Genomic DNA, 17390 nt, shown 5'->3' on the forward strand with positions numbered 1-17390 from the left:
ATACACTTTAGCACTGGTTAGCAGTGGTAAAGTGCCCAGAGTCCTAAAGCCAACAAAACAGGACAAAAAAAATAGGAGGTAGAAGGCAAATAAGCTTGGGGATAACCCTTCAAAAAGGACCAGGTCCAACAACAGCGCTGCTATCACGTGGTTCTATTTTTAAGATCTCTCAGCAACCTGAGCCTTCTAAATCTCTGCCACCTCGAGTACAGCTCTGATATCAGATGCCTGATATCATAAGAGTGTAATCCAGTACTCCTGAAACAGAAGCCTGAATCATATCTGTACATCAAGGGGCATGTTCACCCTTCAAATCCTCAGTGTCTAAAATGTATGTATTGTTGCTGTCAGGTCCTGAGCATCTTAGACTCCTGAAAGATGGGGGGTATCACTGATGAAGTTTAAGCCTGTAATAGCTCATTAACCTGGGGGATTATTCTGCACTCAGAATTCACTAGTGTGTGAGTAACCTGAGGGACAGCTTTGCTTTGATGTCAGATGCTTGAGCCTGTGGGCTTGCAGTAACCTGGTAAAAGTCTCTGCAGTTCATTGCCTGAGGTTGTGAGCCCTGTACCATAGCAGTTAGGTAGATGACTCCAAACACTGGAACCATGAATATAGTTCTGTTGTCACTGGCTTGCAATATCTGTATGAAATTAGGACAGCTTTACTGCCAATGTTTGAGAATATATAAATTAAATAAACCACAGGATTGAGCTACAGCCATATGCCGAAATCTGCATGTCCTGTGTAACCCGAGTGCCATATTTGACATCAGATGCCTGAGCAAGTGATATCTCATTAACCTAATGATATCTTTGTTATCACAGGTATAAGCCCTTACAGTCTGTGAAAGTTGACATGTTGACTTGCTGTAAAATGACTGAGCCATGAGAAATAGGTCTGTTATCACAGGTCTTAATCTTTAAAATTTGTGCAACCTAAGTGAAGGGAAAGCTTAGCTACTCAAAGCGTGAGCCTTTGACACCTGTGTAATGATGGATATTAACTTTATAATATACCGTAGCTTGTAATATCTCTGTGCTCTGAGGGATAGACTTTGCCACCCAAAGGCTGCTATAGCTGTGTAACACAAGGACCAGTTGTTCTATCTGATGCATAATATGAGTCACATCTGTCCAGTCTGAACCCATCAAATCTCGGTAGCTTTGCTGCCCCAAATCTCCATTAATAATGCAATAGATAGCTCATCAGACTTAGACCTTAGCCTGTAAGATCTTTAGTCTAAGGGACAGATTGGCTGTCAGGAGTGGGGTGATCTTTCTCACACAGTGGATACCTTTTCTGCTCAAGGTCTGGATGTGTACATCCTTTATATCCAAGGATCAGCCCTGTAAACCAAGACTATAAAATCTCTGTAATATGAGGGAGGTTTCCTGAGCTATAATATGTGTATTATAAGGTATAGTTGTTTTACTAGGGGCTTGACCCTATAAATCTGTGGAACCCTACTTGTCTCTGCTCTCTAAAAATTAGATATGTATGATTCCTGTAACATTGGCTCTGTTCTCTGACCTCAGCTCTTATGACATCCTGCTAGACTTGGCGTCATTGGCATGGTCTCCCCTAAACTTGTTGCCTCTACTTCCCAGGTTGTTTCTGTGTGCTGGACTCTGATTTTGCTGTTTTGTTTGCTCTGGACACTTTACCACTGCTGACCAGTGCTAAGGTGTAAGTGTTCCCTGTATAAACTATATGTGTACATTGGCTTATCCATGATTGGCATGTTTGATTTACTAATAAATCCCTAGTAAAGTGCACTGGAAGTGCCCAGGGCCTGTAAATCAAATGCTACTAGTGGGCCTGCAGCAGTGGTTGTGCCACCCACATTAGTAGCCCTGTAAACATGGTTCGGACCTGCCACTGCAGAGTCTGTGAGTGTAGTTTTAAACTTCCAATTCGACTTGGCAAGTGTACCCACTTGCCAGGCCTGAACTTTCCCTTTTTATACATGTAAGGCACCCCTAAGGTAGGCCCTTGGTAGCCCCATGGGCATGGTGCAGTGTATGTTAAAGGTGGGATATGTGCTTATGTGTTTTACATGTCCTGACAGGGAAGTACTGCCAAATTATTTTTTCACTGTTGCAAGGCCAATCTCTTTCATAGGTTAACATCGGGCTGCCTTTAAATATTATTAAAGCACAGATTCCCTTTGGGAGCAGACAGACATGTGGAGTTTGGGGTTTCTGAACTCACAATTTAAAAATACATCTTTTAGTGAAGTTGGTTTTTAGATTGTGTGTTTGAAAATGCCACTTTTAGAAAGTAGGCATTTTCTTGCTTAAACCATTTTGTGACTCTGCTTGTTTGTGGATTCCCTGTCTGGGTCAGTTTGACAGTTGGGCTGTTTGCCCCTCTCCTCTAGACAGTGACACAAAGGGAGCTGGGGTGTAGCCTGCATATCCTGATGGGCCATCTGGGCTGACGGGAGGGGAGGGGAGGAGAGGTCACTTACACCTGAAAGGGATGTGCCTGCCCTCACGCAATGCAGTCTCCAACCCCCTGATGTGTGTCTGGGGCCTGGTCTGGGCAAGGCAGGATCTTGAAAAAAAACAGAGACTTCCCTTTAAAGTAGGCCTACTTCAAAGGCAGAAAGGGGTATAGGAAGGGCACCCAAAACCCCTGAAAATCAGATTACTTCTGGAACCAAAAGGGACCTCTGCCAAGAAGAAGAGCTGGAGAAGCTGGAGGAGGAGTACTGCCCCTTTGCCTGTGACTGTGCTTTGCTAGGTTGGCCTGCAGTAGCTGCTTCTACCTGAAAGAGGACAAAGACTGATTTTTGTGTGACTTCCCACTGGTGAAGAATCTCCAAGGGCTTGAACTGAGCTTGCATCCTGTTGTTGAAGTCATAGGGACAACAAAGACTTCTCTCTGCCAGCACTTGGACTTTCTGCTGAGAGTCCTGCCTGCCAAGTGGTGCCCAAACCTGCCTCTGGGCCCTTGAAAGGTGCAGCTGGTGGAAAAGGTCAGAAATTCAGGCAAAGACCACCATGCAGGGAAGCTTTTCCACCTTGTGGCTGAAAAATGACACGCCACTAGCCTCGCGGCTAACACTGATGCTCCACCTGCATCACAGCTGGAAGATCGACACAACACGGCTGGAGAACTGACGAGAAACACCCGCAGCGGCTGCTGTTAATGACGCAAGCCTCCACACAGCGCGGTTCCTTGACACCTTGCAAATAGATTTCAACGGAACATCGCTGGGTGCCGAAAATCAACTCAAAGCCTGCCCGGACCCAAGGTGCCTGTTAGGATCGATGTATCACTGTCTTGCAGGAGAGAAGAAAAGACGCACACCGACCCGACTGGAGGAGGAACAACACATGTTCTCGCTTGCGAGTGAGAAATCGACACATTGCTGGCCTTTTCAGACGCACACTCATCAGTGCTGAATATTGCTGAAAGTCAGTGCAGCGCCATACATGTCCCCCCCACAAGAAGGAGAATGCATTTCTTTTGCTTTGGTTTATGATTAATAGTCACTGTTATTACAGTGCCAGGCCATTTGTCTTTTTATTAATTCTTACTGGGTTAGCCTGGACTTTGTCAGTCATCCAGGTACTTGGGACTTTTCTATGACTATACCATAGTAAAGCACTAGCAGTTGCCACACATGATTATAATGAGCCATCCGGCACCATCATGATAATGATGACTTCAACACCATACAGCTCGACTGGATTCAGCCAAGCTGATAAATAAAGGGGATTTGACTGCCCTTGGTTCAGTCCTGTAATTGTTATATCCAAGTGTGTGCCTCTCATTGAATAAGCGATGCGTGCCTCACCCCAGGCACATTGGGCGAGGTACAGCTTACTGGCAAAGAGGGTGGAGACGACGAGGACAGCGCGGCCACCAAGTGCCAAGTCTCTGCACACCCCTGTGCCATCACTCCAGACCGGGTCAAGCACCCGCCCATGTGGCTAAAGCCTAAGCAGGCACACTTCGAAGTCCACCGCACTGATGGTTTTCCAGTCTTTGGCAGAAAGCAAGCACAGTGCCACCTGCTGAGGTAACAAAAGGGGGTGCAGAGGACTGGGTCGATGACCAACAACCAGAGCCCCCCGACAGCTATCGCTCACTGACAGACCCACCACCATCACACAAAGTCAAGAGTATTACCCCGACGGTGTGGCCAGTGATGACCCAGAAGCAGTACTTATCACTATACCTTGACCTGCCTCTCACCCCAACATGGACTTGGAGATATGCGTATGGAGATGGAGGTAAAGAACCACTGATCCTAGTGGGAGTCGTGGAAGCATTAGTGCAACAGAGAGATCTAGACGTGAAGGCAAAATATCTTGTCACAGAAGGAGAAGGCACACTGATAGGATGCCACACATTCGAAGACCTGGGCCTTGTATTCTTTGTAAGGGAAGTCCACGCCCTGCAATTGGACAACATACTTGGACATACTTGGACAATTCCCAGAACTATTTACAAGACAAGGGAACCAGAAGGGCCCTCCTGTCAAGCTGCATATACAAGACAATCAAATCAACCATGCTAAGACATAGCCACATACAGTTTCATCTGTGCCAGCAACTAGAGGCAGGGCTAGAGAAATTGGAAAAAATTGACATAACTGAGAAGGTATTGGGACCACCCCACCCAAACAGCCAGGAGTAATCAGGCTGTGCACAGACATGAGGCTACTCAATAAGGCAATTCGCAGAGAGATTCACATAACACAGATGAAGGGCAACATCATTGCAGACCTCAACAGGGCCAAATGATTCTCCAAATTAGACCATAACGCAGAGTATCATCAACTGGTACTCCACCCGATAGTTGATACATAACCACCTTTTTGATACACATGGAGCTGTGCCGCTACAAAAGACTGAATTTTGGTATTTTATCAGTGGCCAAAGTCTTCCAGAATGCTATGGGGGAGACGCTCTCTGGCCTGGAGGGAGTGTTACATATCAGCAATTCTATTTTGGTCATCTCATCCACTCTGGAGAACCACCACAAACAATTGAAGTCCACATTACAGCGACTAAAGGAGAGTGGGTTAACTCTGAACAAAGAGATATGTTCGTTCTTTGAACCAAATTTAGAATTCTTCTGATTTATCTTCTCCCAACAGGCCCTACAAGTGCATCCCCAAAAATCGATTGCCATCAAGCAAGCCTCAGGCTTGAAGAACCCGAATGAGGTCCATAGTTTCTTGGGCATGGCAACATGCTGCGCCTGACTTCTATCAAATCTGGCCAGCTTGTCTGAGCCTTTGAGGGCACTCACCAAGGCTGAGGCCAAGTGGTTATGGGGACAGGTGGAACAGGAAGCTTTCAATAACATCAAGAACGCCCTCCTAGCTAACACCACAGTGGCGTACCTTTACCCAAACAAGGCCACTGAACTGGTGGTTGATGCCAGCCCCTTGGGACAAGGCTCTGTTCTGATGCAGGAACAAGAAGCAGGAGTTTGGGCCACCCTTGCGTTTGCGAGTCAAGTGCTCACAGCCACAGAAGGCCGCTATGCACAACTCAAGCGGAAGACCCTATTTATAAAATGGGTGTGCCACCATTTTTGCCTATATGTGTATGGCAATGAATTCAAAGTTATCACTGACCACAAGCCAGTGGTGTTTGCAGGGACCGCTTTTAACCCCCTACTCCCAATCGAGCATTGAGCGGTGCAACTGTTACCATACCGCCTCACAGTAATCAACAGGCCATGAGTGGGCAACCCCATGGATTTTCTATCAAGACACCTGGTAGTGGAGCGAGAGGGCATGGAAGATAGTGATGTTGGGTGGGAAGAGTTTGTCAACATGGTAACCACTGTAGCCTGTCCAAAGGCACTGATGATCAAAGAAATGAAATGAAATGAAACAAGCTGTGTGTCAGGGACGACAGACTGTAACGTGTGGAGGAATCCCAGATGAACAATGCGTGGAGGTAATTCCTGAAGGACGCAGATCAGTGGCACCAGGACAAAAAAGCCTGACTTTCTGAACTCAGGAAGGTGAGGAACAAGCTCAGTCTGGTGACAGAAGGATTATGAGGGGCTAACAGATTGTCATCCCCTGAGAGCTAAAAGATCACACCATGGCCCTGGTTCATGAATGGCACCAAGGAGTGGAGAAAACCAAAGATTGAATCCGGAGCAAGATTTGGTTTCCCTTAGTGGACAATAAAGCAGAGGAGGCTTTGCTTGCCTGCCCACCATGTCAGCTCCTTGGAAGCGCAGTAACACTGGCCCCCATCTCGACAGAAGCAATACCAAGGACCATGTGGGGCAGACTGAGGATGGACGTTGGCAGTTTCCCGGATGGGAGACTGGCCCTGGTGACTGTTTATGATCTATCCAAGTATCTGATAGTGTAGCTAGTAGCCACCACCACATTCACACATGTGAAGCCACTATTGGAAAATAATTTAGCGGCCTATGGGCTACCTACCACTATCAAAACTGACAATGGACCCCCTTGGGGCTGAGTTTGGCCAGTACCTGACGACACTAGGCACCAAACATCAAAAGATAACACCGCAATGGCCCCAGGCCAATGGCACTGCAGAGAGGCTCATGAGGATTCTGAACAAGGCGCTGGGAGTCGCAGTTGGTAGAGGTCAGGACTGTGAGTGAGAGCTGCACTGCTTCCTCTGAGCATATGGTAATACACCAAACTGCATGGCAAAATGCACCCGATGCACCTGATGTTCCTAAGACCCTCCCGGGACAGCATCCTGACAGATCGCAACCCCCACCCCTCAATGAGGAAGAAGTGTAGGGTAAAAGAAAGAAAAACAACGACCGGGCCGGCAAGACCAGGAAAGCCGCCAATCGCAACCTGACAGTTGGTGACCAGGTACTTATACATGATCAACACCCCGGGTGGAAATTTCACACCCCATATAAGAGAGGCCCATGGGCTGTAAGAGCTGTGAAAGGGATCATGACCACTGCCCGAAAAGGCCAGCAGGAGGTGATGAGGAACTTCTCCTCGTTCCAGCACACACAATGCATGGGTCACCAGGAGGAAGCAAATGAAGAAAGAGAGATGGAAACACCCTCCATGCTACTGTCCCGGGTGGTGACAGTACAGACGCTCCAGTGAAACGCAGGCAAGAGTGTGGACCATCCAGCCAGGAGCATGATCAAGCTTCTAGAAAGCCCTCACTTCAAGAGGGGAGTCACAATGAGACCATGGTATTCCAATGGCATACAGGACAGAGGTATCAGCTGTGACCCACCCCAGCGCCCAGCCAGAGACTGCATGATTTTTCATGTGCCCAGCTAAAACTGTTCCCAAGTATTTAAGGTTGGATGGGATGTAATGAACCATCCAGCACCATTGTGATAATGATGATGTCAGCATGACACAGCTCGGCCTGGCACAGCTGAGCTGATAAATAAAGGGAATTTGACCACTCGTGGTTTAGTCCCATAATGGTTATATCCAAGTGTACGTCTCTCATTGAATAGGCACTGCACACCACATGTAGAGCCAGGCCTCACTCCAGGCACATCAGCCGAGGTGCAGCACATTGATGGTGCTCTGATTCATCTGTGCTCTCTCTGTTAAGTTGGGTCATAGGTAAAGGATTTCCAGATGGTGTGGATGGTGGAATAGGGCAACAATGTGTTCCACGCCTCTTGGCCACTCACTTTACAACATCCATCAGACTTCACTCACTCGCTGGCCCTCCTCCACCCATCCAATATTGCTTTTCCTTCCTCCATTTTCTCCTCTTTCCCCTGATTCTTAACTTCTTAATTTGTGGTTTAGATAAATCAGTGACATCCAATCCTTTAATTGTGACATATAACATGGCACTGCAATGTAATGTACGACATTTCTTCCTTTAACTTTTCCGGCTCTAAAGTGATGTCTATTTTGATAGTAAACCCTAAATGTCATTTTTTGGTCGTTGCACCATTTTGATACAGTATTGCACATTGTCTTTGTCATTGTTGAAAAAATGCAAATAAAGATGGTTTAAAAAAGATAATGACTACATGGAAACGGGGGATTGTCCATATACGCACCTGCTTGAATTACAGATAGTGTTTCTGGTGCTAGATGTGGCCATGATCCTTCTAGATATTTTTGGCTATGTGGCTTATATTTTTTTAGCAAGTTTGTTTTTACCTGCTCCGTCTTTCCTATAGATTGCGGCAAGATTCATGCTTTCATGGTGTGGAAATTAATCAATGTGGCAGTGGAAGGTGGTGTAGCAAGGTACATGACGTGATTCTCTGTCCTTTTGTAATAGTGAGCATCAAGTAATTTCTGTTCCATTAACCTCACATTGTGCAAATGTAGTAGTTGTTAAATATTCAACCTAAGAGGCGTGGTCCTGCTGCGCTGCTAGCCAACTATTTTCTGATATTGAAGCAGACCCTGCGTGACTGAGTGCTATCCTCGGCTCACTTCGGATAACCTGACATCTGCCCAGTGGTGCACGAGGTGTAACAGAGGTGCACCTTTGGGTGCATCAGTGCATTGGGTTCTGCACACCTGATTTGACTGTGCTTGTATAGATAATGTGGCCAGAAGGAAAGCCAATCACCAGGCTAGCTTTATTCACTTCCTTCTAGTTGTATTAGCGTTGGTCTTAAGTAAATATTCAATACCTGTGGATATCACTTTATTCAAAGTTATAACAACCAATATTTTAGGAGTTTGTGAAATATGTTTTGCTGCATCCTTCCATTCTATGGTACCAGGGCACTTTAAATTGAATGCATTTCTTTACAGGTAGTCAATGAAATACAGGGTGTAGAGGAGAGACTGATTGTATTTCTGCAGCTTGCCCTTAAGATGGTCCACCATTGTCTGCAGTTCTAGCTTGCCAATCAAGGCTCTTGAAGGCAAGGATATACAACATTGCCATGGTTGCAGAAGGAAAGGATCAGTACCTCAGCAATATCAGTGTGCTCCTCCAAGAGAAGAAATGAAAGTAGCACTTTTAACAGGTAGGGGATCAGGAAGCAAGAGGAGCAAACTATATGGGCCTGGCATCAAAAGGCAGATGTGATCATTTGATTATGTTGAGGGTGTTGACAAGGAGGACCTGATCTAGTGTCCAAAAACTATAGAAAATGACAAGAATAAAAGAACGTTCATTTAGGAGACTGAAGATGAAATAGCACTAAGCTTCCTAACTACATAAATAAAAAAATGGGGCAATACACAATGTAAATGAAATTCTCAAATTGGATTGCAAGACCGGCACCTAGTTTCAGTATTTAGTAGATAAAAGATCAAGAAAGTAGGAACGTAAATGTGATAGGTTTGTTTGATATTGACTGCAGAGAAAGACCTGAAGGACAGTGTGAAGCATGGAGCAAAGAGAATAACAAAGAAACTAGGAAGCAGTTCAAAGAATTTGTAATTGCAAACATCAATAATGAAGAATAGTAGGAGAAATTGAGTTGTTGGTTGAGGGGTGTGTGGTCCTGGTCAAGGAACAGCCACAATCCCTTACAGGGTGAATCACAAAAAGTCCCTAATTTAACATGTGTTTAAGTCTGGGTAGCTTGGCACAAAAAACAGTCAGGCTAAACTTAGAGGCAATGTGTTAAGTATTTATGCAGTACACAAACAATACAGGGTAAACAAAACACAATAAAAATTACAAACCAATTTAGAAAAATATAGAAAATGTTAATACATTATTTGACATCAAAACCATCCAAATCCAATTCGTAGAACTGGAGTTATGAATGTTTAAAGTTTAAGGTTCTTAATAGCAAGTCCTCAGTTTTAGAAAATGGTCACATGGGCACCTTAAGCACCACAACCAAGGGACCAGGTGCAGGTTTAAGATGGTGGAAGTCTGTTATGTCCCTATGGCTCAGAACAGGAGACCAGTTAAACTAGCCCTTAGGATCCCTTCTGAAGTCCTGGGTGCAGGATTGGATACAAAGCTCTAAAGCAGAGCTGGCCTCTGAAAGTTCCAAGCAGGATCCAGGCAGCACAGCAGTCCTTCCAGGTATAACAGAAGTCTGGCAGAGTGTACAGCAGGTTACAGCAGCATGCAGTCCTCTGAGAGTCCTTCCGCAGGTCCAGTAGTGAAATGTAGTGAGTCTGAGAGCCCTATTTTTATTCCCTGGCACCCTGCCACTAGACGATGGGAGAAGTTTTCAGGAGGGTTCTCTGAAGTTCCAGGAGTTTCCTGCCTCCCCTGCCATGGCTCCTAGCTGGCTGCACTAACAATACAGGGCTATTAAGCTTATTGTGAGGTGGCAGAGCTCAGTCTATTCAGCTGCAAGTGAGTCTGTGCTTAGCTCCACCCCCTTCCTCCCCCGGCCCACTTAGGCTCTGCTATCCCCCCTAGTATGTGACTTTCTGGGGTAAATTCACCAGGTCCCAACTGTCAGTCACACCCAGTCATGACCTAAGGCAGGTTACAGGTACAGAGGGCTAAGGGCAGGAAAATGTCAACTTTTTAAAAGTGGCATTTTCAAACTTGTGATGATAAATCCGACTTTACCATTAAAGAGGGTGACTCATTACAAGTTCATAGGTACCACATATCTACCACCTCTGGTTTAGAAACTACAACTTATTAATTTTAATAAGGAATCCCCAATGTTCCCCCTGTGGGAGGAGTAGGCCTCTCCGTAGTGAGAAAACTAATTTGGTAGTTTTTCTCGACTAGGACATGTAAAACTAACAAGTACATGTCCTACTTTTTAATTACACAGAGCCCTGGCCTATGGGCTACTTAGGGCCTACCATAGGGGTGCCTTATATGTAATAAAAGGGAAGTTTAAGACTTGGCAAGGGGTTTTAAATGCCAAGTCGACATGACAGTGAGTCACTGCCTCAGGTTGTAATGGCAAGCTTGGGACAAGTTTTAAGATGCAACTTAAGCGCCTGCACTATAAGGGGTGCAGGCCCACTGGTAAAATTTAATTTACAAGCCCTGGGTATAGGTTATACCACTATATAAGGGACTTACATGTGAATTAAATATGTCAAACTGGTATATGCTAATCAAACTACATTTATGGAGTGAGCACATGCACTTTAGCAGCAGTGGTAAAGTGCACAGAGTCCTAGGGCCAGCAGAGCAAATTTACAGAAAAGATGGACGCAAACAGGCAAAACAAAAAGCCTGGGGGAAGACCACCCTAAGGCTGACAGGTCTAACAAATAGCTTCATGAATGTTGCTGGAATTCTAAAAAGCAAATCAATGATTCTACAACAATTACTGTTTGACAACCTTAATAGAAAATCTTGGTTTGGATAACAATTCCCCTTTTCAGCCAAAATCAGCAGCAAGCATAGTCCCAAACAGTTACCAAAATAGACCACACAAGATCAAAAGAGTGAAACCTAAGCCTGGCTCACACCCAAGATGATAGAACAGTCAACGAGCAGGCATAAAAATAAGATCCTATGAAAATAGAGTTTAGAAAACTGACCTACAATGACGACTTCTGATCCAACAAATTTCTTCTGAAAGAGTTCGGATGAAAAACTCTTCCCAAACGCCTGGCTCAGAAAGGATATAGACACCCATTTAGAAAAAGGAAACAAAGAGGACCCAAGGTCATACAGACAAAAAAGCCTAACAGATATGAAAGCCAACAAACTATTCAGCTAAATAGGTAAGCAAATAATAAATTGGTAGCCTCAGTGTGAGAATTCTAAGTTTCTGGAAATACAAAATACTCAGCAAAAGTGAAGAAGCACCACAAATCTTAATAAACCCTGGTAAGAAGGGAGGTTGTACAAACAATTCCTCATATAAAACTGCCTAAAAGGCCAAGGGCGAGTGGAAAACTCCAGCTATACCATAGGACACCCAAGTCACAAATCACTTACAAAAATAACAAATACCACCAACATGCTTCCTGACACACGCTTCCTCAGCAACGCATCAGGTTGCAGACCCATTCATATCATCATTCATCTCCATTTTGCATGTGTCACTATCTGCTGCATTGTACTCACCCTTTCAAAGTTTGCTATGCTCTGACAGGAATGTCCAGGTCACACCCAAAATTTTACAATGTACCATATAAAAGGTACTTTTTTAAAACTGTCACCTTGTAAATCATTCCTTCAGCCAAATTAATTTAATTCACTATAAAATGTTAGTTAGGCCTCCCAAAAGCAGATCACTTTAGAAGTAGGTGCAAAATGCTGGCCAGATTCTCCAAAGGTTGTTTGACCAGCATTTTATTCTCAGTTTTATTAAAAAGGGCAAATCTCCTCCCATCTCTAGACTCAATCACCTACCACGTGGCTCCTTACCACTGTTCCCAGTAGATAAGGGCAAGTGTTCGAGGAGGGTAGATGACCAGGTTAGCAAAGAGTACCTTCGTGCTTCCCTCCCACAATGCAGTATTCTGGTCCACAGGAGCCATAACATCCCCAATGGGCGAAAGTCCCAAACTAAACGTGGACTATACATGAACAGGGGTAGGTTTTTTCGTTTTGGTAGCCCGTCAGTAGAGTTACTTCTCCTTTTAATGTAGTCATCTATCTCCGTAAATGGAACATATACCTACTCAGCTCTGTGGAAGACTACAGGTGATGGTCAAATGCATCAGCTGGTAAGCTAGGCGAGTGGATTAACATATTTCTGCAGAGTTTTGTGGGTATTCAGCAGGTCCCAGCTTCCAAAACTGCCAATGAAGCACAACCAGTTAATGTATTTGATTTAATGCACAATGATCAATCTGCAGTTTGCAATTTTGAATCATAATGAAAAGGCTGAGCGGGTTCATGCATATGTTGCAGAGATTCAGATGTAACCTACAGGTAAAACTTTTCAGTCATTATAAAACACGACACCAGACCATGCACTTGCTGCTAATACTTGCGTGTAATGTGAAGAGGATTTGTTAGAATCCTACAGAGTTAGCTTAAATATATTACAGTGAGAGTGATAATTAAGACCTAGTATTACCCATCAACAAGCAATTCTGTTTGTATTGTCTTCTATATAAACGGTCAGTATTAGTGTTTTATTTGCTTATACTCACAACGCATGACATACATTGTCCATTCAGGAGATATTTTTGTCCTTGACTACCTTGAAGACAGGACGCAGAGCATCTTGCACTAATTTCTGTAGTCTTTTGTTGTTGTGTTTGGATTTCAGGAAGGTTGAAAAAGTATCTCTGTGATATCTGTTCACTTCTTTAGTCTCATTGTGAATGGTGCTGCCGTGTATCGTGGGAAGATTGTGACGACACCAAGCTGTTCTCCAGCCCACGGGCCTAGCTATCCACGGAGTAGAGGAGCCCCTGCCTCCCATTATTTACTGCATCTTACTACCCAACCAGGTTAAGAATACAGGCGACTCACTAGACTTGCAGGCATTAGGCCCATGGCACCTTCTGCCTCAGCTCCTCTGAACTCTTACATGAATGCACAGGGCACTAAACAACCAAAGGTACCAACATAAAACTGACAAAGTGTGTTAACCGACTGTTATTAATTTAAGTCACTGAATAGAGGGTTGTATGTCCTCTCCCTTTTCTTTCAATCTTTACTCCATGTTGAAAATTTGAAATGATGGGAATCTTACCTCGGATGATATGTATAACGCCTACTCGACCTATGCCAGGTTAAAACCCTGAAAACAACCAAATGCCTCAGTGTTATATTTCCATAATCCTCACGAATTGCTCACTCCACTGCAACAATAACAACCAGGTATGGACCTCAATTGGGGGTCGCCAGGGGTCGCCACTGTGACCCCTAAGACACCTGTTTCGACCCCTGCCACTTTGTTTGTGACCCCCGGCTGTTTGTCAGCCTTGGTACGTGCTCTGGTGGCATAAAATCAGCTGCAGTGTGAGCGGTGCTTGATTGCACTGCAGCGCTGAAGCTCTGCCTGCAGAGACATCATTATGGCCTGCAAGCTGGGTGGGGGAAATAACTCGTCTAACTCCTTGCTATGGTGACCCTGGGATGGTAGGCGCAGACCTTGATCTGATAAAGTGTTTGTGTCTGCTGGGGGCCTGGGCCAGGAAACTAAGCAAATGAGCACATAGGAGGCGCAGCATTACTGGGCATAATTAGACAGTGACTAACTACATGTGCAGCACCCTCCCTTAGCTGAGGACGTGGTGCCTGGTTTGGTATGTGTACCTCCATGTTTGAGGCCACCAATGGGGTCCTATGGCCGTCAATCTGGTAGTGCTACCAATGATGATTGCCCTGGTAAAAATTGCTGGCCAGCCTCCGCATGGCAGTAAAATCCACGCTGACACTGCGCGACTTCGGAGTCAGAGTCAAGTCGGGCTCGTGTCTGCTGTATGGGAGCTAGGTGTCACAACTCTATAGTGATTGAGTAAGCATGAGGAGTAGTCCATTAATTTATATTAATTTTCAGCTGCTATTGGTAACTTGTTATTGCTTTATTATAAACACAGTTTGAAAACTAGAGCTTACCTCTCAGTTTACCCTGAATACGAGGGAGTCCCCATCATTTGCCTCTTCCTCCATTTCAAAACATGACACATCCCACTGAAAGACTCAATTGTATCTGATCTGAAAAAAGTACGTGTCTTAGTTCAGAATCAACGCCACTTTGTATCTCCATTGGTTTCACTGGTGTTGTGCCCCAAAATAAGGAAATTACACCCTTAGACACTTAAAAAGTCGAGGTATGCTACAGTAACCAATGGCAGTCGGCATGGTTGTGTAAACAGTAATATACAATGTTAACGTACAGAAAATAATATATGCAATAAAACATCCCGTCTATAATGTTTATTAACAAAATGGCAGTTGAAAAAAATACATGCATGTGTGTGAAAGGCTCTATGTGTTTCCTCACTGTTATGTGCAGTGTTCCATACCATGTCGTGATCCTTTTTTCTGTATTTTTTACATTTTTGCAGTAGAATTGCTGAGTGCATCTGCTAACAAAGGAACAAACTACTACTACAAAACCCAAAGATCCAAAACAAAAATCAATATTGGCTTTGTGCCCTAAAAAAAGGATTACCAGTACTGAACATCCTCCTACAGATTCTAATGGAGGAAGGAGAACAAAAGAGTTGTCTGATGCTGCTCTATCTAGCGATTAAGGCATATGTTCATATTCTTATGACATCCCTGAAACATCATCTGCTCCCATTGCAGCTGCTCTTACCTGTTCTGAGGTCGAAGATTCTTCTTATGTTGGCAGTTTAGACAGTACTTCCCCAGATGGCCTTGCTGACTGTTCATCATCCTGTAAGGGCAATACAGTCCGCTCTTTTTTGGGGAGTGACTTAATAGAGGCACCTCGAATCAAAGAAACTAGTCAGACACCAACATCAAAATCCCACACAGCAAGTGAATTCTTTGCAGATGACTTGACCTAGTGCAACCAAAACTTCAAACATTCCCCTTAACTGCATGCCATGGGTTTAATGGAGATTACGAAACCCATCCTTGGGTAGAGTATTCAGTGTTTAAAGATGCTGCTTATTGTTTTACATGCAAGCAATTTAGTGCTGTTACTGTGTGAGGAGGAGGACATGAACCTGGCAATGTTGCATTCATTGATATTGGCTTCAGTAAATGTGAAACATTTACTCCTTCTTTGTCCAAACATTCACCGTCAGAGAAGCATAAATTGTCATTTATTGCATAGACTAGCTTCAAAAGATTACAGCAGCATACAAACCGTCAGCAGTCAGTTTCTTCAATACTAGTAAGAGGAGTAGAGAGGGAAATTGAGGAGAATAAACAACAGGTGGAGTAGTTGCTTAGGGTAGTATGTTTCCTAGGTTGTCAAGGGCTTGCATTCCTTGCCACAGATGAAACTGAGAAAATCTCACAATAAGGGAAATTCAAAAGCAAAAATGTCCAGAAGGTATGGCAAATTACCGTAGCTGATTACCAAAATTACATGATATCTGTGGTGGAAGCTCTTGTCCATGAGCACAGTGTCTAAAAAGTGACAAAATATTTTGCGGTGCCAGTTGATGAAACCAAAGATGTTTCACATCAAGACCAGCTGAATTTTATTACCTACCTTATTGATGGTGATGGAAATGTTTAGGAGAATGCACTAGGGTGTTACCATATAGAGAGGTTAGATGCCTCCGGTCTTGTTGCAGCCATTGTTAAACCATTACAGAAAGCTGGACTTGAGTGGAAGAAATCAATCCATCAATCAAGAATTTATAGGGTGCATTTATCACCCATGAGGTTATCCAGGTGCCGTGTCTATCGCATGAGTCTAAGTCAGAGCATGTATTTGAAGATCCAGGTCTTGAGCTGCTTTCTCAAACCCTGGATGGAGGGAGAGGTCCTTAGGTGGATATCAATCAATCGATCAATCAGTTTTTGTAAGGCGCAACTACTCATCCGTAAGGGTCCCAAGGTGCTGGTGGTGGGTGTGGGCCTCATTCGATGAGCCATCTCTTGGGGTACTTCCTGAAGAGGGCGTGTGATGGGCTTTGTCTGAGATGCGTGGGCTGGTTTTCCAGTTCTTAGCTGCAAGGTAGGCAAAAGATCTTTCTCCAGCAGTGGTTTTGTGGATGCGTGGGATGGTAGCTAGCGCCTGATGGGTTTAGAGGAGGGGTCTGGTGGGGTTATGGAAAGAACTGTGATGATTCAGGTAGGCTGGTCCAATGTTGTTAATGGCCTTGTAGATGTGAGGTTGAAATTGATTCACTTCTCCACTGGGAGCCAATGGAGGATCCTCAGGTGTTGGGAAATATGTTCCTGGCGGTGGCGTTTTGAATGCGTTGTATTTTCCTGATGTTCTTTGTTGTGGTGCTGGCGTAGAGTGCATTGCCATAGTCGAGCTTCCTTGTGACTAAGACGTGGGTGACTGTCTTGCGGCAGTCGACCTGGATCCATTTGAAGATTTTGCAGAGCGGAGGGCGTGCCAGCAGGAAGAGGTGACTGAATTTACTTGTCAGGGAGATTTCATGCAGGATTTTGCTGGTAGGTAGGAGAAGACACATCCACCGTAGCTGCCTCTGCAAATATGGGGTGTGTGGGCGAGGTAGAGTGAGGTGGAGCACAGGGGTCCGGAGAGGTGGTGAAAGTTCAGTTGGGGGTTGAGGCAGGCTAGTCCTTGGTTATGTAGGGAACTGTAGGTGAATGTCAGCAGCTTGAATTGGCATCGTTTGTGAATAGGGAATGAGTGAAGGTTCCTGAGGTGTGGTGATATGTGGGTCCACCTTGGGAGGTCGAGGATGAGCCTAGCTGCTGTGTTCTGAATGATTTGAAGTCTTTTTGTGAGGTGTGTGGTGAGTCCAACGTTGAGAGTGTTCCCGTAGTCCAGGCAGCTGGTGACAAGTTACTCCCCATTGACACCAGCTGGTGTCAATGGGGAGTAACTTGAAGATCTTACATAGCATTCGGAGGGTGGGAAGCAAAGCAGGATGAGTTATATTGCATTGACCAGGTTCTTTATGTTTAATTTGTTGTAGATGA

Source organism: Pleurodeles waltl, chromosome 1_2 (assembly GCF_031143425.1).
Source record: "Pleurodeles waltl isolate 20211129_DDA chromosome 1_2, aPleWal1.hap1.20221129, whole genome shotgun sequence".
In the NCBI taxonomy this organism is placed as follows: Eukaryota; Metazoa; Chordata; class Amphibia; order Caudata; family Salamandridae; genus Pleurodeles; species Pleurodeles waltl.